The sequence below is a fragment of the Hyla sarda genome, chromosome 5 (assembly GCF_029499605.1).
Source record: "Hyla sarda isolate aHylSar1 chromosome 5, aHylSar1.hap1, whole genome shotgun sequence".
Taxonomy (NCBI): domain Eukaryota; kingdom Metazoa; phylum Chordata; class Amphibia; order Anura; family Hylidae; genus Hyla; species Hyla sarda.
In genome coordinates, this window is record NC_079193.1 from 46,127,542 (window position 1) to 46,152,906 (window position 25,365).

At 48.2% G+C, this 25,365-nt stretch overlaps 1 pseudogene; it reads left to right on the forward strand.

Moving 5' to 3' along the window:
- Positions 1 to 25,365, forward strand: part of LOC130273135 (integrin beta-1-A-like) — a 106,836-nt pseudogene that overhangs the window by 76,261 nt on the left and 5,210 nt on the right.

Sequence of the window (25,365 nt, forward strand, 5' to 3'; positions counted from 1 at the left end):
GTAGAGAGCCCTGCTTGTCCTCAATGTACAGAGCCCTGCTTGTCCTCAGTGTACAGAGCTATGCTTGTCCTCAGTATAGAGAGCCCTGCTTGTCCTCAGTGTAGAGAGCCATGCTTGTCCTCAGTGTACAGAGCCCTGCTTGTCCTCAGTCTACAGAGCCCTGCTTGTCCTCAGTCTACAGAGCCCTGCTTGTCCTCAGTCTACAGAGCCCTGCTTGTCCTCAGTCTACAGAACCCTGCTTGTCCTCAGTGTACAGAGCCCTGCTTGTCCTCAGTGTACAGAGCCCTGCTTCTCCTCAGTGTACAGAACCCCGCTTGTCCTCAGTGTACAGAGCCCTGCTTGTCCTCAGTGTAGAGAGCCCTGCTTGTCCTCAATGTACAGAGCCCTGCTTGTCCTCAGTGTACAGAGCCCTGCTTGTCCTCAGTGTAGAGAGTCCTACTTGTCCTCAGTGTACAGAGCCCTACTTGTCCTCAGTGAACAGAGCCCTGCTTGTCCTCAATGCACAGAGCCCTGCTTGTCCTCAGTGTACATAGCCCTGTTTTTCCTCAGTGTACATAGCCCTGTTTTTCCTCAGTGTATGTAGCCCTGCTTGTCCTCAATGCATGTAGCCCTGCTTGTCCTCAATGTACAGAGCCCTGCTGGTCCTCTTGTCCTCAATGTACAGAACCCTGCTGGTCCTCAGTGTACAGAGCCCTGCTTTTCCTCCGTGTACAGAGCCCTGCTTGTCCTCCGTGTACAGAGCCCTGCTTGTCCTCCGTGTACAGAGCCCTGCTTGTCCTCCGTGTACAGATCCCTGCTTGTCCTCAGTGTACAGAGCTCTGCTTGTCCTCAGTATAGGGAGCCCTGCTTGTCCTCAGTGTAGAGAGCCCTGCTTGTCCTCAGTGTACAGAGCCCTGCTTGTCCTCAGTGTACATAGCCCTGTTTTTCCTCAGTGTACAGAAACCTGCTTGTCCTCAGTGTATGTAGCCCTGCTTGTCCTCAATGTACAGAGCCCTGCTTGTCCTCAGTGTACAGAGCCCTGCTTGTCCTCAGTGTACAGAACCCTGCTTGTCCTCCGTGTACAGAGCCCTGCTTGTCCTCCGTGTACAGAGCCCTGCTTGTCCTCCGTGTACAGAGCCCTGCTTGTCCTCAGTGTACCGAGCTCTGCTTGTCCTCAGTATAGGGAGCCCTGCTTGTCCTCAGTGTAGAGAGCCCTGCTTGTCCTCAGTGTACAGAGCCCTGCTTGTCCTCAGTGTACAGAGCCCTGCTTGTCCTCAGTGTACAGAGCCCTGCTTGTCCTCAGTGTACATAGCCCTGTTTTTCCTCAGTGTACATAGCCCTGTTTTTCCTCAGTGTACAGAAACCTGCTTGTCCTCAGTGTATGTAGCCCTGCTTGTCCTCAATGTACAGAGCCCTGCTTGTCCTCCGTGTACAGATCCCTGCTTGTCCTCAGTGTACAGAGCTCTGCTTGTCCTCAGTATAGGGAGCCCTGCTTGTCCTCAGTGTAGAGAGCCCTGCTTGTCCTCAGTGTACAGAGCCCTGCTTGTCCTCAGTGTACAGAGCCCTGCTTGTCCTCAGTGTACAGAGCCCTGCTTGTCCTCAGTGTACATAGCCCTGTTTTTCCTCAGTGTACAGAAACCTGCTTGTCCTCAGTGTATGTAGCCCTGCTTGTCCTCAATGTACAGAGCCCTGCTTGTCCTCAGTGTACAGAACCCTGCTTGTCCTCCGTTTACAGAGCCCTGCTTGTCCTCCGTGTACAGAGCCCTGCTTGTCCTCCGTGTACAGAGCCCTACTTGTCCTCATTGTACCGAGCTCTGCTTGTCCTCAGTATAGGGAGCCCTGCTTGTCCTCAGTGTAGGGAGCCCTGCTTGTCCTCAGTGTACAGAGCCCTGCTTGTCCTCAGTGTACAGAGCCCTGCTTGTCCTCAGTGTACAGAGCCCTGCTTGTCCTCAGTGTACATAGCCCTGTTTTTCCTCAGTGTACATAGCCCTGTTTTTCCTCAGTGTACAGAAACCTGCTTGTCCTCAGTATAGGGAGCCCTGCTTGTCCTCAGTGTAGAGAGCCCTGCTTGTCCTCAGTGTACAGAGCCCTGCTTGTCCTCAGTGTACAGAGCCCTGCTTGTCCTCAGTGTACATAGCCCTGTTTTTCCTCAGTGTACATAGCCCTGTTTTTCCTCAGTGTACAGAAACCTGCTTGTCCTCAGTATAGGGAGCCCTGCTTGTCCTCAGTGTAGAGAGCCCTGCTTGTCCTCAGTGTACAGAGCCCTGCTTGTCCTCAGTGTACAGAACCCTGCTTGTCCTCCGTTTACAGAGCCCTGCTTGTCCTCCGTGTACAGAGCCCTGCTTGTCCTCCGTGTACAGAGCCCTACTTGTCCTCATTGTACCGAGCTCTGCTTGTCCTCAGTATAGGGAGCCCTGCTTGTCCTCAGTGTAGGGAGCCCTGCTTGTCCTCAGTGTACAGAGCCCTGCTTGTCCTCAGTGTACAGAGCCCTGCTTGTCCTCAGTGTACAGAGCCCTGCTTGTCCTCAGTGTACATAGCCCTGTTTTTCCTCAGTGTACATAGCCCTGTTTTTCCTCAGTGTACAGAAACCTGCTTGTCCTCAGTATAGGGAGCCCTGCTTGTCCTCAGTGTAGAGAGCCCTGCTTGTCCTCAGTGTACAGAGCCCTGCTTGTCCTCAGTGTACAGAGCCCTGCTTGTCCTCTCTGTACAGAGCCCTGCTTGTCCTCAGTGTACAGAGATCTGCTTGTCCTCAGTATAGGGAGCCCTGCTTGTCCTCAGTGTAGAGAGCCCTGCTTGTCCTAAGTGTACAGAACCCTGCTTGTCCTCAGTGTACAGAGCCCTGCTTGTCCTCAGTGTACAGAGCCCTGCTTGTCCGCAGTGTACTGAGCCCTGCTTGTCCTCAGTGTACAGAGCCCTGCTTGTCCTCAGTGTACAGAGCCCTGCTTGTCCTCAGTGTAGAGAGCCCTGCTTGTCCTCCGTGTACAGAGCCCTGCTTGTCCTCAGTGTAGAGAGTCCTGCTTGTCCTCAGTGCACAGAGCCCTGCTTGTCCTCAGTGCACAGAGCCCTGCTTGTCCTCAGTGCACAAAGCTCTGCTTGTCCTCAGTGTACATAGCCCTGTTTTTCCTCAGTGTACATAGCCCTGTTTTTCCTCAGTGTACAGAACCCTGCTTGTCCTCAGTGTATGTAGCCCTGCTTGTCCTCAATGTACAGAACCCTGCTGGTCCTCAGTGTACAGAGCCCTGCTTGTCCTCTGTGTACAGAGCCCTGCTTGTCCTCAGTATACAGAGCCCTGCTTGTTCTCAGTGTAGAGAGCCCTGCTTGTCCTCAGTGTACAGAGCCCTGCTTGTCCACAGTGTACAGAGCTCTGTTGTCCTCAGTATAGAGAGCCCTGCTTGTCCTCAGTGTAGAGAGCCATGCTTGTCCTCAGTGTACAGAGCCATGCTTGTCCTCAGTGTACAGAGCCCTGCTTGTCCTCAGTCTACAGAGCCCTGCTTGTCCTCAGTGTACAGAGCCCTGCTTGTCCATTCTAGCTTCCTGTATTTGGACTCCTCACAGAGACACACTGACAATAGTAGTAGGGACAAAAAATATACAAATGTTTTAACCAATGTATATTACAAATGTACATGTAATGGTATCTACAGTACAATAAAAGGTTTTTGTTAACGACCGGTACACTTTAATTTGATCCTTAGCTTTCCTCCCTGTGCCACATGTTGGTTTAAAAGGGGGAAAATTAGTTATAGATTTTCCTTGTCTGGTATGCACCAAAAAATAGACAATAAAGTACAGTAACATGCCTGTGAATGTGTTTTAGTTGTTTTGGTGTGTGTGTGTGTGTGGGGGTGGGGGTGTTTTGTTTTTTTTTTTTTCTTTTTTGATTGGGTTTAGTTTTCGTATTAGTTGTGGTTTTTGTAATGCTTATAGTTTTTTTTTTAGGTGTGCTTAAATTTTTTTAAGTTCTCCAACCTGTGACTGTTACTAAAGAGCCACAGGTTAGAGACTTCTGCTTTTTGCATTTGGTGTGTAAATGTGCAGAAACCAACAGATCTCTTACACAGTTTTTGTCGATGAGATGTCACATATGCCTTGCTAAACATGTTGTAATTTGATGACATCGATGTCATGTTTAACTCCTATTTCTTTCTCCGTATCTCCCTCACAGGACTATCCATCCATTGCTCATATAGTACAGAAACTTAGTGAAAATAACATCCAGACTATCTTTGCCGTCACTGAGGATTTCCAGCCAGTTTACAAGGTACAGTATCTGCGTGATCTTCAAGCCTTTTCAGTAGATAAATAATCCAGACTACCGGGGGTTAATACGACATCTCTTCTGCTGTCAATTTTATAGGAATTGAAGAACCTGATAGCCAAATCAGCCGTAGGGACTCTGTCCTCAAACTCCAGCAATGTAATTCAGTTGATCATTGACTCCTATAATGTGAGTATATTTCGTAGCTCCATCCAGCTGGTGTCAGGTGAATTCTAAGCAATCGGTCATATATTATATTTTATTTTTCCAGTCTCTGTCTTCAGAACTAATTTTGGAAAACAGCAAATTACCAGAAGGCGTCACGATCAGCTACAAGTCATTCTGCAAGAACGGAGTAGTTGGTACAGGAGAGAATGGAAGGAAATGCTCCAACATCTCACTGGGAGATCAGGTAAGGGTTAATGTGGAGGATCTTTTTACCTTTTCTTAATGTTTATTGTACCATAAGTGTGAATTCACACAGGACAGATTTGCTGCTGACTTCACCTGCAATAATAATGCAGGTAAAATCCGCCTCAGATAAAAGCACCGAGTGGTTCTCTTCTCTTCTGTCTCACTCTACAGACTTTTTCCACATGGAACCACGAGCCTGGTGTGAATATTCAGGCCAATACAATTCTCATTCTTCTGCAGAATTTTTACCCAGATATTTCATTAGTTTTATTATAGCAGGATTGAAGTCTGCAGCAAAGTCCACATGTAACACTTAAAAGGGTTATCCAGGATTAGAGATAGCTTCTTTGCCCCAGAAACAGCGCCACTCTTGTCCTCAGTTTGTGCACAGTATTGCAGCTCAGTTCGATTGAAATGAATGGGGCAGAGTTGTAATACCGCGCACAACCTAAAGGCACAATTTGTTTGCGAGAAAACAGCTATGATTTTATAAACCTTGATAAACCCTTTAAATGCTACTGAAGAAAATGACTACCGTATGTGAATCCAACCTTTAAAGGGGTACTCCGCTGCTCAGCATTTGGAACAAACTGTCACACCCCCTCCCATAGACTTGCATTGAGGGGGTGGGGCGTGACATCATGAGGGACGGGGTTATGATGTCACAAGCTCCCAGCGCCGGCTCCAGCGTTCGGAACAGTTTGTTCCAAACGCTGAGCAGCGGAGTACCCCTTTAAAGCTTTATGAACTGAAATAATTTTCTTGCTAACCAGTGATTTATGTTGTAGGTTGAGTTTGAGATCAGTGTAACCGCTCACAAGTGCCCCAAGAAAGACCAGACTGAATCTATTAAACTCAAGCCTTTGGGTTTTACCGAAGAAGTAGAGATCCTTCTGAAATTTATCTGTGAATGTGACTGCCAACAGTCTGGCACACCCGACAGACCAGAATGCCACTTTGGAGATGGAACTTTTGAATGTGGAGCATGCAGGTATAGTCATGTCATTGGCCCAGATTAATCAAACTGTGTGAGAGAAAAAATGGAGTGAATTTCACACAGCGACCAATCACAGCTCAGCTAACGAGCTCTGGTAAAGTGAAAGTTGAGCTGTGATTGGTTGCTGTGGGAAAATCACTCCATTGTTTCTCTCACACAGCTTGACAAATCTGAGTCATTGTGTTCATGTTAGTTATAAATAGAAGGGCCAGTGCAGTCTAGGATGCAAATATTTGGACCATGGACTGTGCTTTGACCTTCTATTTTGGACTTGGCAAACCATGGAATCACATGTTCTGGTAGCTTTCTCCTGCCTCCTATATTGTTTTTAAATGGGTTGCCCAGCAAAAAATATGTGGTATGGGTGTGATGAGGGCAGATGGAATTACCCTAGGGGCAGATGGCAATAACCCCTTGTGTTCGTGATGCCAGGGCGTGGTTTATCCTCTTCACCACCCGAAGGTATACCGCTGGATTCTGGGCTAGGCACAGGGGCAAATAATGACTCCAACACCAAGTTACAGAACAACGGCAGCTTTAGGCTGGGTTCCCACCACGTTTTGTTAAATACAGCTCCCGTATACGGTTGGGAGGAGGGGGGGCGGGGCTTAATCGCGGCGCCCGCACTCTGCCGTATTCAGGAACCGTATTTAATGTATGTCTATGAGCCGACCGGAGTGAACCGCAGCCTCCGGTCGGCTTCGTTTTCGTCCGTATGCGGTTTCCAGACCGCAGACAAAAACGCAGTCGACCACGTTTTTGCCTGCGGTCGGGAAACCGCATATGGCCGAAAACGAAGCCGACCGGAGGCTGCGGTTCACTCCGGTCGGCTCATAGACATACATTAAATACGGTTCCCGAATACGGCTGAGTGCGGGTGCCGCGATTAAGCCCCGCCCCTCTCCTCCCAACCGTATACGGGAGCCGTATTTAACAAAACGCGGTGTGAACCCAGCCTTACTGAGTCAGACAGGTGTAACAGTCTATGCAGCTTGGCTAAGCCCAAGGAGGTGACCAGTGACTTCAGAGACCACAGGGCATGCTGGGATGGCTTATATGGAAGAGACTCTGGAGGAGTCCCATAGGTCACCCTGTAGGTCACATTGTTACTGGTACCTTCCCTGGTTACAATACATAGCAACATTACTTAAAGGTATTGAACAAATTATGTACATTGCATTGGATAACATATACATGGTTTAACTATTCAGGGCACATAGGTGAAGGAGAGGCCCGGGGGTCACATAATGGAGTCTGCCTGACAGGGCAGCAATGGTACAGGGGTGCAACTCCTATACTGGGCCACCACAAATATCAGACCCCCTGCTGGACACCCCCTTTAATATAAAAAATGTGGTAACATACATATGGACGTGTAGTAAAGTTAGCAGCAGGCTACAGTCCTAGGAAAGTGGATGATACTTTACAGATAGCGGGGACATTTATCAGAACCTGTCCAAAAGAAAAGTTGCTCAGTTGCCAATAGCAACCAATAAAATTGCCTCTTTCATTTTTAACAAGGCCTCTGAAAAATGAAAGTAGTGATCTGATTGGTTGCTATGGGCAACTGGGCAACTTTTCCTCTGGACAGGTTTTGATAAATCTCTCCCAGCATCCTTATGCTGCAGATATTTGCCTGCATGGAAATATGAGGATTTTCAAACCCGCAGCATGCTCATTCTATTGTGTAGTTTCACTGCGAATTTCACTACTCTTAGGCTCAGGGCCGGACTGGGCGTGAAAACCAGCCCTGGAAAAAATGACATACCAGCCCTATTGTGTTGCGTCATTATACCAGCACGTCGTCATTTTCTTGATCATAAAAGGTAAAATCATGCATTTTAAAGCATATTTGAAGAGTGCCTTATTTAACATACAAAGAGCAATATATAAAAATATATAAAGAGCAAGAGCATTAGGTGCAGTATAGTTCCCCCACATTAGGTGCAGTATAGTTCCCCCACATTAGGTGCAGTATAGTTCCCCACATTAGGTGCAATATAGTTCCCCACATTAGGTGCAGTATAGTCACCCACATTAGGTGCAGTATAGTTCCCCACATTAGGTGCAGTATAGTTCCTCCACATTAGGTGCAGTATAGTTCCCCACATTAGGTGCAGTATACTTCCCCCCACATTAGGTGCAGTATAGTTCCCCCACATTAGGTTGTCAGTATAGTTCCCCCACATTAGGTGCAGTATAGTTCCCCCACATTAGGTGCAGTATAGTTCCCCCACATTAGGTGCAGTATAGTTCCCCCACATTAGGTGCAGTATAGTTCCCCCACATTAGGTGCAGTACAGTTCCCCCACATTAGGTGCAGTACAGTTCCCCCACATTAGGTGCAGTATAGTTCCCCCACATTAGGTGCAGTACAGTTCTCCCACATTAGGTGCAGTATAGTTCCCCCACAGTAGGTGCAGTATAGTTCCCTACATTAGCTGTAGTATAGTTCCCCTCATTAGGTGCAGTACAGTTCCCCACATTAGGTGCAGTATAGTTCCCCCACATTGGGTGCAGTATAGTTCCCCACATTAGGTGCAGTCACTGAGGACAAGAAGGGCTCTGTACACTGAGGACAAGCGGGGCTCTGTACACTGAGGACAAGCGGGGCTCTGTACACTGAGGACAAGCGGGGCTCTGTACACTGAGGACAAGCGGGGCTCTGTACACTGAGGACAAGCAGGGCTCTGTACACTGAGGACAAGCAGGGCTCTGTACCTGAGGAAAAGCAGGGCTCTGTACACTGAGGACAAGCAGGGCTTGTACACTGAGGACAAGCAGGGCTCTGTACCTGAGGACAAGCAGGGCTCTGTTCACTGAGGACAATCAGGGCTCTGTACCTGAAGACAAGCAGGGCTTTGTGCACTGAGGACAAGCAGGGCTCTGTACACTGAGGACAAGCAAGGCTCTGTACACTGAGGACAAGCAGGGCTCTGTACCTTAAGACAAGCAGGGCTCTCTACACTGAGGACAAGCAGGGCTCTGTACACTGAGGACAAGCAGGGCTCTGTACACTGAGGACAAGCAGGGCTCTGTACACTGAGGACAAGCAGGGCTCTGTACGCTGAGGACAAGCAGGGCTCTGTACACTGAGGACAAGCAGGGCTCTGTGCACTGAGTAAATCAGGGCTCTGTACACTGAGGACAAGCAGGGCTCTGTACCTGAGGACAAGCAGGGCTCTGTACACTGAGGACAAGCAGGGCTCTGTGCACTGAGGACAATCAGAGCTCTATACACTGAGGACAAGCAGGGCTCTATACACTGAGGACAATCAGGGCTCTGTACACTGAGGACAAGCAGGGCTCTGTACACTGAGGACAAGCAGGGCTCTGTACACTGAGGACAAGCAGGGCTCTGTACACTGAGGACAAGCAGTGCTCTGTACACTGAGGACAAGCAGTGCTCTGTACACTGAGGACATGCAGGACTCTTTACACTGAGGACAAGCAGGGCTCTGTACCTGAGGACAAGCAGGGCCTGTACGAGAGAGAGAGCAGGGCGGCGGGCGCACTGATCTGTGGCACAGTGAACTCCGGCGTGGCGCGCTGCTGCGCTTAGACGTGAGGTCACATCACCCCCACGGTGACGTGACCTCACATCTAAGCGCAGCAACGCGCCACGCCCGAGTTCAAAGCTCCTCTCCCAGGCAGCCACACTGACCACCCAGGGCTGTAAGTAAGAAGCAGGGCCGGCCTGGGACAGTGCAGGGCCGGCCCTCTTTTTCTGTTAAGATATTTATCGTGGGCGGTCTATGCGGGCCGCCTGTGCAGCCCGCTGGGCCGATTTTCATGAAGGGACCTGGAGCCCCTACGTTAATCCGGCCTTGCAAAGCGGCCCCAGGGCCGGCGGCCCACTGGAAAAAATTCCCGGTATCCCAGTAGGCTAGTCCTGCTTAGGCTAGATTCACACTACGGAATCTCCGGGCAGACTGAATCTGTCGGCGCTAGGACCACGTGGACACTGCAGTCTCCAATAGACTGCAATGTGTCCTGTGCAGGGACGTGCACAGATATTTTGAAGGGCAGGGGCTCAAGTAAAAAAAGAGGGCACTTTTCATAATTTAAAAAATGTTTGCCAGACTTAATGGGCAGATGTGCGGCGGCCCAGGGACACAGTGGACTCCTGCCAGGCCTCCTCGACATTCCTATCCCCCATAAAAGTTGGTGTTTTTGTAAAATGGGGTCAAGAACAGTTTCTATGAAGGTCCGCCATGTGTATATACACTTTGGCTGTGCTGTCAGTCTTATTTACAGAAAACATGTGACAGCTGCCCTATAATATACTTTATTTAAAGGAGATTTATACAAAACCTGTGCAGAGAAAGAGCGGTGCAGTCGCCCATAGCAACCAATCAGATCGTTTTTCTGAGGGCTTTTCCTCTGCAAAGGTTTTAATAAATCTCCCCCTATATGCCCCGGTCTGACCTCTATATGACAGAACCCATCACCAATCACCCAGCACCCAGCACCCATCCCCAATCACCCAGCACCCATCACCCATCCCCAATCACCCAGCACCCATCCCCAATCACCCAGCACCAATCATACATCCCCAATCACCCAGCACCCATCCCCAATCACCCATCCTCAATCACCCAGCACCCATCACCCATCCCCAATCACCCAGCACCCATCGCCAATCACCAAGCACCCATCCCCAATCACCCAGCACCAATCACCCATCACCAATCACCAGCACCAATCACCAGCACCAATCACGCAGCACCAATCACCCAGCACCAATCACCAATCACCCATCCCCAATCACCCAGCACCAATCACCCAGCACCAATCACCCATCACCAATCACCCAGCACCAATCACCCAGCACCAATCACCCAGCACCCATCCCCAATCACCCAGCACCCATCACCCACCTTATGCAGGAATCTCCACACAGCCCTGGTTCTTACACTGAAGAGATGGACACCACACTAATATATACTTACAGTCTACAATATACTAGAGTTGGCAAAAAAAACAATTATAAATATATAAAGACGGCCAGGCATAGCACAGCATACAGGATGGAGGAAGGGAAGCTCCGCCTCCATTGTGCAAAAGACTGACTTCGCATACTAGCAATGTGGGGCAATACCTAGAAAATGGGTAGACCAATTTTTGTATACATGCACTGCAACCTAGTGTATTGGGTTTAGTGCGAGTAAACAGCCTGTCAGTTTCCCTTTAATTATATACCGTACCCCCCTTAATTCCCTATATACTGTGCCACCATTAATGAACTATATACTGTGCCACCATTCATCTATTAATTCCCTATATACCGTACCCCCCTTCATGAACTATATACCATGCCACCATTCATCTATTAATTCCCTATATACCATGCCACCATTCATCTATTAATTCCCTATATACTGTGCCACCATTCATCTATTAATTCCCTATATACTGTGCCACCATTCATCTATTAATTCCCTATATACTGTGCCACCATTCATCTACTAATTCCCTATATACTGTGCCACCATTCATCTATTAATTCCCTATATACTGTGCCACCATTCATCTATTAATTCCCTATATACTGTGCCACCATTCATCTATTAATTCCCTATATACTTTGCCACCATTAATGAACTATACACTGTGCCACCATTAATGAACTATATACTGTGCCACCATTAATGAACTATATACTGTGCCACTATTATTTAACTATACTGTGCCACCACTAAGGGTGCGTTCACACCTGCGTATTTTCTGCTGCAGATCTGCTGCAGATTTACTTTAGCAGATTTCTCTTCCCATTGTCAATGGGAAGCAAAATCTGCAGCAGCAAAATCTGCAGCAGAAAATACGCACGTGTAAGGATCTATACACAGTGCCAGCATACATAAAAATATAATGTTCCAATATAATGAAATATATACTGTGCTTCCATAAATTCCCTATATACTGTCCTTACATTCCTCCAAAAATTCCCTAATAATGTGCTTCATACAATAAATACAAGCACATAACATAAAGACACATACAGTACATAGGTCATATACACACATACAAAGAGACACTGACACATACATACAGGTACAAATATACATTAAGAAACATAAATACACAGACACACATATAACATGGAATATATACTAAAAGATATAGCCAATAAGCACATCATACATACAGGTACACACATACAATCACTCACAGATATATACACACATACATAGATTCACTTGCTCATATATATATATATATATATATATATATATATATATACACACATACATACATACATACATACACACATACATAGATTCACTTGCTCATATATATATAGATAGATAGATAGATAGATATACACACATACATACATACATTCACACATACATACACACATACATAGATTCACTTGCTCATATATATATACATACACACACATACATACACACACATAGATTCACTTGCTCATATATATATATATATATATATATATATATATATATACACACACACACACATACAAACATCCATACATAAACACATACATAGATTCACTTGCTCATATATATAGGCACATACATAGAGATAGACACACATATATACACCTCACACTGACATACAGTCACTCAATATATGCACAGTCACAGTCACTAAGGCCCCAGCCATCCCTCTCTGCACAGGCACATACATAGAGATACACACACACATATATACATACACACACACACACACACACACACACACACATATATATATATATATATATATATATATACATACACACACACACACTGACATACAATCATTCACATATATACATACACACACACTGACATACAATCACTCACATATATTTACAGTTACTTACAGTAAGGACAGCATAGACTGAAGTTTGTGGCCGGACATGCTGTGGGCGGGGCTTCTCTCTGCCTCCTCTGCTCCTGTCTCGTCAGTGTGGAGAGAAGCAGAGAAATGGCAGATAATGACAGGGTGAGTGGCGCCCCCTTGCTTCAGGGAGGGCACAGCACACTCCATTAAACCACATACAAATCTCCCCAGCAATGGATCCTTGTTACTTCACCTGTCACCCTGAGTCTGCAGCTCCTTTTGTGAGGGCACTAGAGGGGCAGGTGAGGAAAAGGGCAGGGGCTCCAGCCCCCTTTCACTCCTATGTGTGCACGTCCCTGGTCCTGTGAGTATTTCCGCCTGAAGAATGGGCAATGCCAGTGACTCAGAGACCTTAAGGGCTTGCTGGGACTTTTAGTAGAGGTGAACAATTTAGTGCAGGCCACTTTGACTTGACTGAGTTGTGACTGACAAGACTGTGACGGTGGCTTACTTGCAGGTTTGTAGCTTGTGGCTGCAGACTGGACTTGAGGCCTCCTATGATACTGGACACACACTTAGGCACGACTTGACTGGACCTTAGCAAAGACTAAGAGCGTGAAGAGGCTACACCCAGGGCTTATATGGGGGAGACTCTGGTGGGATCCCATTGGTCACTTTTAAGTCACCTGGTCATGGATACCTCCTGGGTAACAATCGCATGACAAATCACATAGTAAACAGTCTTAAAGGTATAACACTCTTACATATATAACACAGGGATTATGGACAAATACAATAAACAGATGCGGGGGGGGGGGGGGGGGGGGATGGTGCCCAGGGGACATTGCAGGAGGCTGCCTGACAGGGCTGGAAGGGAACGGGGTAACACCCCCTGTACTGGGCAACCACATATTTACCATTTGTGCATTCTCTCCTCACATTGCAAATCTGTTTTCTGTGCAGGTGTAATGATGGTCGTATAGGAAAACAATGCGAGTGCAGCACCAAGCAGGTCAGCAATGAAGATATGGATGATCAGTGCCGGAAGGAGAACTACTCTAAGATTTGCAGCAACAATGGTGAATGTATCTGCGGGCAATGTGTGTGTAGGAAGAGGGACAACCCCAATGAGGTGTATTCTGGCAAATACTGCGAATGTGACAATTTCAGCTGTGACCGATCTAATGGACAGATCTGTGGAGGTAAGCGTGATACTAGTAATCAACTAAGCAGTCACATCGGTCGGCACTAAGCCCGGCAATTTGAGCACACACACTATGCTGTGTTATGTTTAAAGAGTACTTCTCATGATCTTGTTAAATTTTATAATCCTTCCAGTTCACTGCCCCATCATGATAAACCACCCCCTGCCTTTATTTATTAATTTTTTAAATAAACAGTTTTTATTATTTCAAAATATACCGTATTTATCCGGGTATACCACTCACCGGCCTATAACACGCACCCTCATTTTACCAAGGATATTTGGGTAAAAAAAAATTTTCCCCAAATATCCTTGGTAAAATGAGGGTGCGTGTGTGTGCACTTGTATACCCCGATACACTGTTTCTGACCCCGCAGAAGCCCCCAGGAAAGGCAGGGGGAGAGAGGCCGTCGCTGCCCGCTTCTCTCCCCCTACCTTTCCTGGGGTCTAGAGCCATGCTGCCGCCACTTCTCTCCCCCTGGCTATTGGCCTCGCTGTCCCTTCTCTCCCCCTGGCTATTGGCACCGCTGCCCCAGTGCCTCCCCCATGCCCGGTTTTATAATTACCTGTTGCCGGGGTCGGGTCCGCACTGCTTCTGGCTCCGGTGTGGCGTCCCCTGTGTCGTTGCTATGCGCTGCAAGGCGCAATGACGAGTGACGTCTTCAACGTGACGTCACTCGTCATTGCGCCGGCAGCGCATTGCAACGACGCAGGGGACGCCACACTGGAGCCAGAATCAGCGTGGACCTGACCCCGGCAACAGGTAATTATAAAACCGGGGATGGGGGAGGCAATGGGGCAGCGGCGCCGGCAATGGGGCAGCGGCGCCGATAGCCAGGGGGAGAGAAGGGGCAGAGGCGCCGATAGCCAGGGGGAGAGAAGCGGCGGCAGCAGGGCTCTAGGCCCCAGGAAAGGCAGGGGGAGAGAAGCGGGCAGCGACGGCCTCTCTCCCCCTGCCTTTCCTGGGGGCTTGTGCGGGGTCAGAAAAACCAGGGATGGGGGAGGCAATGGGCCAGCGGCGCCGGTTGTCTCTGGACCCCAGGACAGGCAGGGGCAGAGAATCGGGCAGCGATGGCAGGTCTCTGCACCTGCAAAAGCCGCTGCAGTTAATTGATTTAAAGCGCCCGCTTTAAATCATTGAACTGCAGCGGCTTATCGGCGTATAACATACAGATAGACTTTAGGCTTAAAATTTTTGCCTAAAAAATGCGTGTTATACGCCGATAAATACGGTAGATAAAGGTACACATTAACTGTCGACAAAAATGCAAATACAGAACATTGTATGATGAGCAGGGCAAAATAACAATATGGCAATATGGAACCCTGTCTAGAGTCCGAAAACTGAAATGTAGGCAGACCCCAATGAGCTTCATGGAATGTATATGTGGTGTCGGTGTGTGAGGTGCAGGATAGATGCAGGGCAGATGTTATGGCCCAAGGTCCTGGGGCATTACACTTAACGTCCATATCCAGGCTGTAGAGAAGACAATGATGAAAATAGTGCTTGTATAAATGTCCATACCTTGTCTGAAGACTTATGAAAACTTAGTAACTTTAGGACTACTAGAGAATGACTTATGACTATTTTAGGAACATGACTTATTAACATATCACTTGACTATGACTATGCATATGACAACAACAACACAAAATAGTGGCGGATTGGGTTGCCTGAGGCTTTCTTCCCAATGCCTTGGCTACTGGGGTTCCTTGGCATATCACACTTCTCCCCAGAACACTATGGAGATAAATTAGACTACACATTACTAGATAACACTTGACACTTGTTACCTTTACTTTAGGTACGTACGTAGCAGATTACAGAAATACCTTCTGGCCAGGAAAGTATCCTGAGCATGTGGACACAAGAGAAAATACATTAGACATATGACAATTGATAGAGACATTTGTGTGGACTGTTATATGGTTAGTGCTACAGCCTTATTGTGATATGAGGGATATGTTTACATGAATCTATATATGTACTCAGTGACTGTGTGATACTAATGGTTACTTGATACTTAATCTTTGTAGTACCCTTCCCTGTAGGTGGTAATGGTGGTGAGGAAGTAGTGACGTCTCTCCTGACTGGGTCAGGATACCTCCTAGAAAAATCGCCAGATACCAAGAAACACTGTACACCTTAATTCTTATGTACACAAGTTATATACATTGTAAGACCGCAGACCGCAGGTACCCAGGGAGTAGTAGATCCGTAATACCACGGTAGTCTGGAACAGGTGATGTAGTGGATCCGCTGGACCTGTGTGGCAGATGACGCAGACCGTGCCAGGTGAAGCGTGGTACCAAAGGAATAAGCAGGACGTAGTCAGGCAGGCTAGAGGTCAGGGCAGGCGGCACAGGAGCGTAGTCAGTAGGGTAGCAGAAGTTCAATAGGCTGGCGGCTAGAAACATGGTCGGGTCACGGAATACAAAGGTCTGGTACATGGCAAAGAATTACAAGGACTGCTCTCTCTAAGGCGCAAGGCAAACAAAGACCTGGCAGGGGTACTAGTGAGGAGCACAAACTTATAACAAAGGTACAGGTGCAAACAGTAATTACGGGCGCACTGGCCCTTTAAATTTCAGAGGTCGGGGACGGAGGTGAGTGACGGGCTGGGACTCGCATGCGGGCGCGTCCCGCGATGCGAATCCCAGCCCCGCAGGGAGCTGACACACGGGGGAAGATGCGCTCACGGCCGGTATGTCTGGTTACATACATTTTATTACATTATACTATAACAATTATAGTACAGGAACACAAATATTCACATGTGCAAAATAGTGAGCAAAAATATATTACTATGACAATATGTACACAGATGTCCATGTATCGCTCAGCAGTCCAGATACATTATAGAGTTCATTTAGCAAGAAATCTCGGCTAGGAGCCAGGCACAACACTTACGAGATCGGTTACAACAAAATGGTCTTGATAAGTTTGTCAGGCTCTATACTTGAACATTGCTGGCAAACCTGAAATAATAAAAGTGTTTTTGGACACAAAAGTTAGTCAGTTTTGACGACCGGAGGGGTAAGTTACTGTACACACAGGAAATGCTCCTCACATGGGCATCTCCTCATCCCAGCCTCGCCGGTCGGTTTGTTTCCTAGGTTGTGACATAAACCTAGGACCTCGAGACTGGGCCCCCTCCATGGGGTTGACATGGGTGTTCCACGAGACGGGGGACAAACGGGACTCTGTGATGGTCGGACTCACAGTGATCACCACTAGTACCGCAGCAGCTTGGGGGGATGAACAATTGGTGCCTGTTGGGCCGGCCAAACCTCCGCAACAGCTGGAGTAGGCCGAGGCACTTTCGTTGGTGCCCGCTGACTAGGCCAAACCTCCTCGCTCCTAGGAGTAGGCCTGGGCACACTCTCAGATGACTTTTGTAGGTGCAGGGGCAGAAGGTGCTCCCTGATGTACTGGATCAGACTTGGTTCATCGCCAAGTAACTATTTAGGCAAGGATGGTGACTGCGGGTATGAAGTGGACTCGACAGACTTCTGGGCCTGTGGGGGGTTTGCTCTGGGCTAGGGGTGGAAGGAGGTGTAGAAAAAGCGGCCTCAGCCAGGGTACTCACTTCCGACTCTTCTGTGGGTATTTTGGCCCAGGACCTCCAGGTCCGGTGGTGAGAGTACAACCTCACTGGTGATGATGCATCAGATGATCCTGGCGTTCCCCTTTCCGGGTCTATGTCCCTTTAAGATGATTTGAGTGCACTGTCTCTTTAAGATGATTTGAGTGCGCTGTCTCTTTAAGAGGCTTGGTGATGTACTGCAGTGGCTGAGTCTTGACTGACTGGAACACTCTGGGTAGCGCTCCCCCACTATGTGGCAAGTACCCAGTGACACGTCTGGGCATTAGGGAGTTAATACAGCTCGCTACCAGCACTGAGGGCTTGCTAGCAATGATCGTTGGCACAGGCAGAGTCTGCGCTGCAGCTGGTACTGGCTCAGAAACAGCAGAACTGGACGCAGCCACCGGAACCTCCAACATGGCTGCACCCAGGGGGCTTCCTGTTTTGGACCCTTCTACAACGGGCTGCAGTAAAATGGCCACAGGCTGGAAGGATGTCATCAGTGCAGCACTGACTTCTGGTCCCCCCGGCAACAGGAGGCGGATCTTCACAGTTCCACTTCGGCATGGACACAGCAACATGACTTCCACACCCAGGGGCGGGACGTTGACCAGCGCGGGACATTTTCACGCACTTCTCCGGTGCCTCCTTAACACTTTCAGGTATGGCGGCAGACACCTTTGTACATAACATTGCTTCAGTACAGATTTTACACATTGTTTTTGCGACTCTAGCAGTTTTTCCAATAACAGGCAGCAAACTTTTCTTCACCTCCCCCACTATTTCACCAGCGCCTCGGTTAAAACACATTTTAAGACAAAGTCCCGTACGCTTTTTCTGGCACAAATTCTGTCGCATCAACATGCAACTATTACAGACAGACACAGTTCAGACTAGGGAGGAGGACTTGTGGTAAATGGCACACACCCCTATCCTGTTTGTGATGCCAAAAGAGTTGTGGTGTCAGGGTGTGCAGGGTAGATGCAGGGCAGATGTTATGGCCCAAGGGGCAGATGGTATTAACCCCTTCTTGTCGTGACGCCAGGGCGTGGTTTAGCCTTAACCACCCGGAGGTAATATAGCTGATCCTGGGTTAGGCAGGGGCAATGAAGACACCAACGCCAGATTAAGAATAACGGCAGCTTTACTGAGGCAAGACAGGTGATATAGTCTTTGCAGTACAGCCAATATCCCAGGGAGCTGACCAGTGACACAGGGGGACCTCGCAGGCTTGCTGGGACGTTCAGTAGTTAGACTGACTTTAGTGCAGGCCACGGTGACTACAGATGGACTTGACAGAGATGGTGACTGATAGTAAGATAACTTGACTTACTGATGACAGACTTGTGGCTGCAGGACTTGAGGCTTGAGGCCTCCAATGTTCTGGACACAGACACTGGAACACTTGACTGCACTGGACCTCAGCAGGACCTCAAGAAAGCGATTGCAGCTCCTCCCCTGGTTATATAGGGGGCTGTGCAAGGAGCCCATAGCTCACTTGGTGGGTCACCTGGTCACTGGAGGCTCTCTGGGTAACAATCATGAGATACAAAGACTTAAAGCAATACTACTGTTACGCCGAGCGCTCCGGGTCCCCGCTCCTCCCCGAAGCGCTCGCTTCTCTCTCGCTACCGCAGCGCTCCGGACAGCTCCACTGACCCGGTGCGCTGCGATACCGTCTCCAGCCGGGATGCGATTCGCGATGCGGGTATCGCCCGCTCGCGATGCGCATCCCGGCTCCCGTACCTGACTCGCTCTCCGTCTGTCCTGTCCCGGCGCGCGCGGCCCCGCTCCCTAGGGCGCGCGCGCGCCGGGTCTCTGCGATTTAAAGGGCCACTGCGCCGCTGATTGGCGCAGTGGTTCCAATTAGTGTGTTCACCTGTGCACTCCCTATTTATACCTCACTTCCCCTTCACTCCCTCGCCGGATCTTGTTGCCATTGTGCCAGTGAAAGCGTTTCCTTGTGTGTTCCTAGCCTGTGTTCCAGACCTCCTGCCGTTGCCCCCGACAACGATCCTTGCTGCCTGCCCCGACCTTCTGCTACGTCCGACCTTGCTTCTGTCTACTCCCTTGTACCGCGCCTATCTTCAGCAGTCAGAGAGGTTGAGCCGTTGCTAGTGGATACGACCTGGTCACTACCGCCGCAGCAAGACCATCCCGCTTTGCGGCGGGCTCTGGTGAAAACCAGTAGTGACTTAGAACCGATCCACTAGCACGGTCCACGCCAATCCCTCTCTGGCACAGAGGATCCACTACCTGCCAGCCGGCATCGTGACAACTACACTTATAATGTACAACATACTGTATATATACAATGGGGTTTGCTGCAGGAGAGCCCTGGGGACATCGGGGACTCTGCCTGACAGTCCGTATAGTGTTTTCCCATGTAGTCGATAGTGTTGAGCGGCATAGGCCATATTCGAATTCGCGAATATTCGCGAATATATGGACGAATATTCGTCATATATTCGCGAATATTCGCATATTCGTTATAGTCTCGTTTTATTTTCGCATATGCGAATATTCGCGTATGCGAAAATTAACATATGTGAATATTGACATATACAAAATTAGCACATGCATACATTCGCATATGCGAACATTAGCATATGCTAATTTTCGCATATGCGAATTCTCGCACGCCAGTCTCACACAGTAGTATTACAGCCTTCTTTACACCACACAAGCTGGAAGCAGAGAGGGATGATCACTGTGATGTGTACTGTGAAAAAAAACAAAAAAAAAACAAAAAAAAACGAATATTCGTAATTACGAATATATAGCGCTATATTCGCGAAATTCGCGAATTCGCGAATATGCGATATTCGCGAATAATATTCGAATTGCGAATATTCGCGAGCAACACTAGTAGTCGACTATGTGACGTGGATTGGTAAGTAGTTTACCATGTGCTGTTCGTATGGAGGAGATTTTTGGTGAGGGGCGTTGGCCCTTAGCTAGATTAGCCAAAAGGCGACCCGATTTGCTTCCAAATCTGTGGAGAAGTGCTAGGAACTCCATGTAGTAGTACTGTTCTCGTCTCTCCAACCAATCGTCAAAAACTCCTTTAGCCGCTATCCATAATTATTTAGCTTGTGGAGAGGGGTTTACCAGAAATGTAGTATATGCTTGTTGAAGGGCTTCACTAGCCTGAGTGTATTTAAGTGCTAACTCCCTCTTCTTACCTGCTACATGTGAAATTTTGTGCCCCCGTAGAACAGTTTTTGCAGCCTCCCAAAATAATTTTGGATTATCTCTGTGTTCAACGATATGAGTCGTGTATTCTAACCACTATCCCTGAAAAAGCTGCGCAAAGGAGTCATCTCTATATAGTGTAGCAGGGAGCGCCACACAAAATCGCTACCTGGGGGGTATTTGTCAGAGAGAGGGGGGTGTAGTCAGAAATTACCATGTCCTCTATCTGGGCATCAAGCACTAGTGGGAGAACTGAAGTATGGACAAAAACATGATCAATTCTTGACCAGGAGGACTGTGCATGGGAGTAAAAAGTTAATTGACGTTCAGCAGGGTTCTGTAGACGCCAGGGGTCCACCCGTGCTGTCCGGTCAAGAAGTGGTGAAAGCAATTTATCTCTTTGCGCAGGTTCACCTGGCTTACTCAATACTCAGTCATCTGATAAATGATCCTCCTGAGTGTCTAGCACTGTGTTGAATCCCCTCCCACAATTTTAGAAGAAATCGGGTCTGTCAAGATCTGAGCTTCCAGAGCAGAGAAAAACTCTGCATTAGATTAGTGTTGAGCGGCATAGGCCGTATTCGAATTCGCGAATATATGGACGAATATTCGTCATATATTCGCTAAATTCGCATATTCAAAATATTTGCGATTTATTTTCGTATATGCGAAAATTCGCGTATGCAAAAATTAGCATATGCAAAAATTAACATAAGCAAAAATTCGCATATGCGAAAATTAGCATATGCAAATGTTCGCATATGTGAAAATTCGTACGCCAGTCTCACGCAGTAGTATTAGAGCCTTCTGTACACCACACAAGCTGGAAGCAGAGAGGGGTGATCACTGTGATGTGTACTGTGATAAAAAAAACGTTTACTGATTAGTGTTATGATCCCCGCTTTTCTATCATCCGAGGGAGATCCTAAAACTGTCACAACCCACAGATTTTTCATTCTCAAAAAGTCAGATTCAGTCGGGTGCGTCTATTGTAACGTACTATGTCAACCTTTTAGTTTACGCAAATGTCTCAAAACTTTCATATGTTTTTGAGTGGAACGCAACCCCTTCACGTTCCATGTGACTATACGCATATACGAAACCTGTGAGATCTTGGTATGATATCCGGAGGTCCATCCGCAATTTGATTCAAGAGGTTGTACTGGCTGGTAACTGCAGACATGTAACAAGACAAAAAACAAACAAAAAATACATATAATGCGAGAGCCAATGGCCCAGGAAAAGTAACATTCCCACTAGGCAACATTCTGCGCCATTCATGACTTCCTTTTTTTACTCAGGGAGAGTACTGGCTCCCGTCTGCACTACCTGAATAGAACGTATATTAAGAGGCTGTAGCCTGAAAAACTAACATAACCACATCACAGCATAACATGGAAATTATTCCATAACATAAGGAGGGGGGGGGGGGGGGGGGAGGTTTCTGGGGAGAAGACAAGCAGGGAAGAAGAGAGGGGAGGGGGTGAGAGAAAGAGGATTGGGGAAATAAACAGGGAAGATCAGGGAGGATAGGGTAAGGTTGGAAAGATTGGTAGGCACTGAGGGGAGAGGGAGAGAGGTGAACACATTCTTGCTAGTCTACTAAATGGGCCAGAATAAACAGTTAGGGCATTACTTATGATTAGAGATGAGCTAATTTTTGAAAAGTTCGATTCGGCCGATTCCCCGAATTTTCCGAAAAAATGTGGTTCGGTCCAAATTTATTTGCGGCGAATCTCTATTAAAAATGACTATTTTTGGTCTAGAGACTATATAGTGGCTGAATGACACAGTGTGGAGGTGGTGGCAGCATGAGGAGACCATATAGTGGCTGAATGACACAGTGTGGAGATGGCGGCAGCAAGAGGAGACCATATAGGGGCTGAATGACACAACCTGTAGGTGGCGGAATCATGAGAAGACAATATAGTGGCTGAATGGCACAGCATGGAGTTGGCAGCAGCAAGAGGAGACCATATAGTGGCTGAACGGCAGAGCCTGGAGTTGGCAGCAGAAAGAGGAGATCATAGAGTGGCTGAACGACACAGCCTGGAGGATGGTGGCAGCATGAGGAGAACATATGGTGGCTGAATGACACAGCCTGGAGGTGGCGAAATCATGAGAAGACCATATAGTGGCTGAATGGCACAGCCTGGAGTTGGCTGCAGCAAGAGACCATATAGTGGCTGAATGACACAGCCTGGAGGTGGCGGAATCATGAGGAGACCATATATATAGTGGCTGAATGGCACAGCCTGGAGTTGGCGGCAGCAAGAGGAGACCATATAGTGGCTGAACGGCAGAGCCTGGAGTTGGCGGCAGAAAGAGGAGATCATAGAGTGGCTGAACGACACAGCCTGGAGGATGGCGGCAGCATGAGGAGAACATATGGTGGCTGAATGACACAGCCTGAAGGTGGCGAAATCATGAGAAGACCATATAGTGGGTGAATGGCACAGCCTGGAGTTGGCGGCAGCAAGAGACCATATAGTGGCTGAATGACAGCCTGGAGGTGGCGGAAGCATGAGGAGACCATATAGTGGCTGCATGTCACAGCCTGGAGGTGGTGGAACCATGAGGAGAACTAAAAAGGGCAGCCCCACACAGGAACCTCTTCCTATTTCCACCTACAAACACCATTTCCCAGGCTTTTTATGTGAAAATAGGGAGAGGTTCCTGTGTGGGGCCGCCCTTTTTAAGACGAGTAATACTTTCCTCGAAAAGGTGGAAGGGAACAACGTATTGTCCATTGTAGCAGGTGGGGGTAAAAAATTCCCCTATAAGGCCCTACTCTTGCCCTATTAATTCCCTTCTTGGCAAGTGTTACTTGCCCTAAAAAGGGCGGCCCCCCACACAGGAAACTCTCCCTATTTCCACCTACAAACACTGCCATTTCCCAGGGTTTTTAGGTGGAAGTGTTTGTAGGTGGAAATAGGGAGAGGTTCCTGTGTGGGGCTGCCCTTTTTGGGGCGAGAAACACTTGCCAAGAAGGGAATTAATAATGCGAGAGTAGGGCCTTACAGGGGAAGTTTTTACCCCCACCGGTTACAATGGACCATATGTTCTTCCCTTCCACCTTTTAGAGGTCTTTGCATCACATCAATACTTGGTGGTGTAGGTGGCACATGGTGTATTTTGCACACCTTTCCTTTTGTTTGATTTCCAAAAAATTGGGGTGCATATATTTTACCCTAAGAAAAGTTAAGTTTTACCTAATGCATATCCTCAATACTTACTTGTGGTCTGATGCAGAAGAATGTCTGTAAATGGGGAGCAGCACCTTAACTATGTTTTGCACTATCCATATTTGTGAAGTGTTGGTGTTGCACCATGGTCAATCTACTCTGATGCATCAGGCATTGGTGGGTGGAAATCCTGGCTGATCCATGCCTGATTCATCTTCTCAAAGGTCAGTCTCTCCACATTTTTATGGACAGACGAGTTCTCCTTGGGGTTACTATGGCTCCTGCCGCACTAAACACCTGCTCTGATGGCACACTACTGGCCGGGCAGGACAGCTTTTCCAGGGCAAACTCTGCTAGTTGCGGCCACAAATCAATTTTGGCTGCCAGAAGTCCAGTGGATCTTCAAGGTGTGTTGGCATGGTCATGTCAAGGTATGCCACCACCTGCTGGTTCATGTCCTGCTCCAGGTCTACCTGCTGCTGATGAGTTGCTTCACTATGTGGGTGAAGAAAGCTACTCATCAGCGACTGTAGACTCATGCTGCTGCTGATGGAGCTGGTACTTCTCCTGCCACCCCACCCCTCTCCAGCAGCCACGGCAGTGGAAGGTGAGCGCAGAGGGCCCCCCGAGTCAGACCTGCGAGAGGATGGACGATGGCGCAGATAGGCATCGGCCAACTGACTACGTAGGATGTCTCTGTAGTAGGTCAGTTTTTCCTCCCTCTCAGTGGGTATAAAAAAAGGCCCCAATTTTGTGCTGGTAGCGAGGGGCCAATAAGGTGGAGACCCAGAAGTCATCCCGCTGCCGAATGGTGACAATTCGCCGATCACTACTGAAGCAATTGAGCATGCATCGTGCCATTTGTACAAGTGACTCGGAGGGACTCCCTACCTCCATCTCCACTGCATACTGACACAGTGTGTCTGGGTCCTCTGTCTCGCCTTCCTCATAACCCTCTAGCTCCTCTGGCTGCTCCCGCTCCTCCTGTCAAATGACTAGAAAAACTGCCTATTTCGCGAAACCTAAACTGTGCTTCACTGTGCCCCTCCTCCTCCAGTTCAGCCCCCACAGGGCTTATGTGGCCGTGAGTTGTAGGCACCACGTCTCCAGCGCCCTGACCAGCCATCGTTTCCAACACAAGTTGGAGGAAATGAAGCAGTGGAATAATGTCGTTCATCCTGTAATCCTGGCGACTGACTAATGTAGCTTCCTCAAAGGGCCTGAGCAAATGGCAGGTGTCACGTATGAGCTGCCACTGGTTGACATTGAAGTTAAATTGGGGGAGTCCCCCTATCCGCTTGGATCGTTAAGAAATCGGTGATGGCTTTTCTCTGTTCGAATAGTCGGTCCAACATATGGAGGGTGGAATTCCAACGTGTGGAAAAGTCGCAAATCAGACTGTGTTGGGGGATACCGTTCTGACGCTGCAGCTCAAGGAGGGTGTGAGGGAGTGTACGAGTGGCTGAAGTGCATGCAAAGTTTCCATCCCATTGTTAGGATGTCTTGCAGATGGGGGGAACACTTCAGGAACAGCTTGACAACCAGATTGAACATGCATGCCATGCAGGGCACATGGCTCAGGCTTCCTTGTCGCAGCGCAGGCAAGATGTTCTTCCCATTGTTGGTCACCATGGTTCCCATTTCCAGTTTCAGTGGAGTAAGCCATGCTCCAATTTCTTGATTAATGACTTTTAGCAGTTCCTCTCTGTGTGACTCCGTTCGCCAAGGCAAACAATGTGAAGAACAGCATG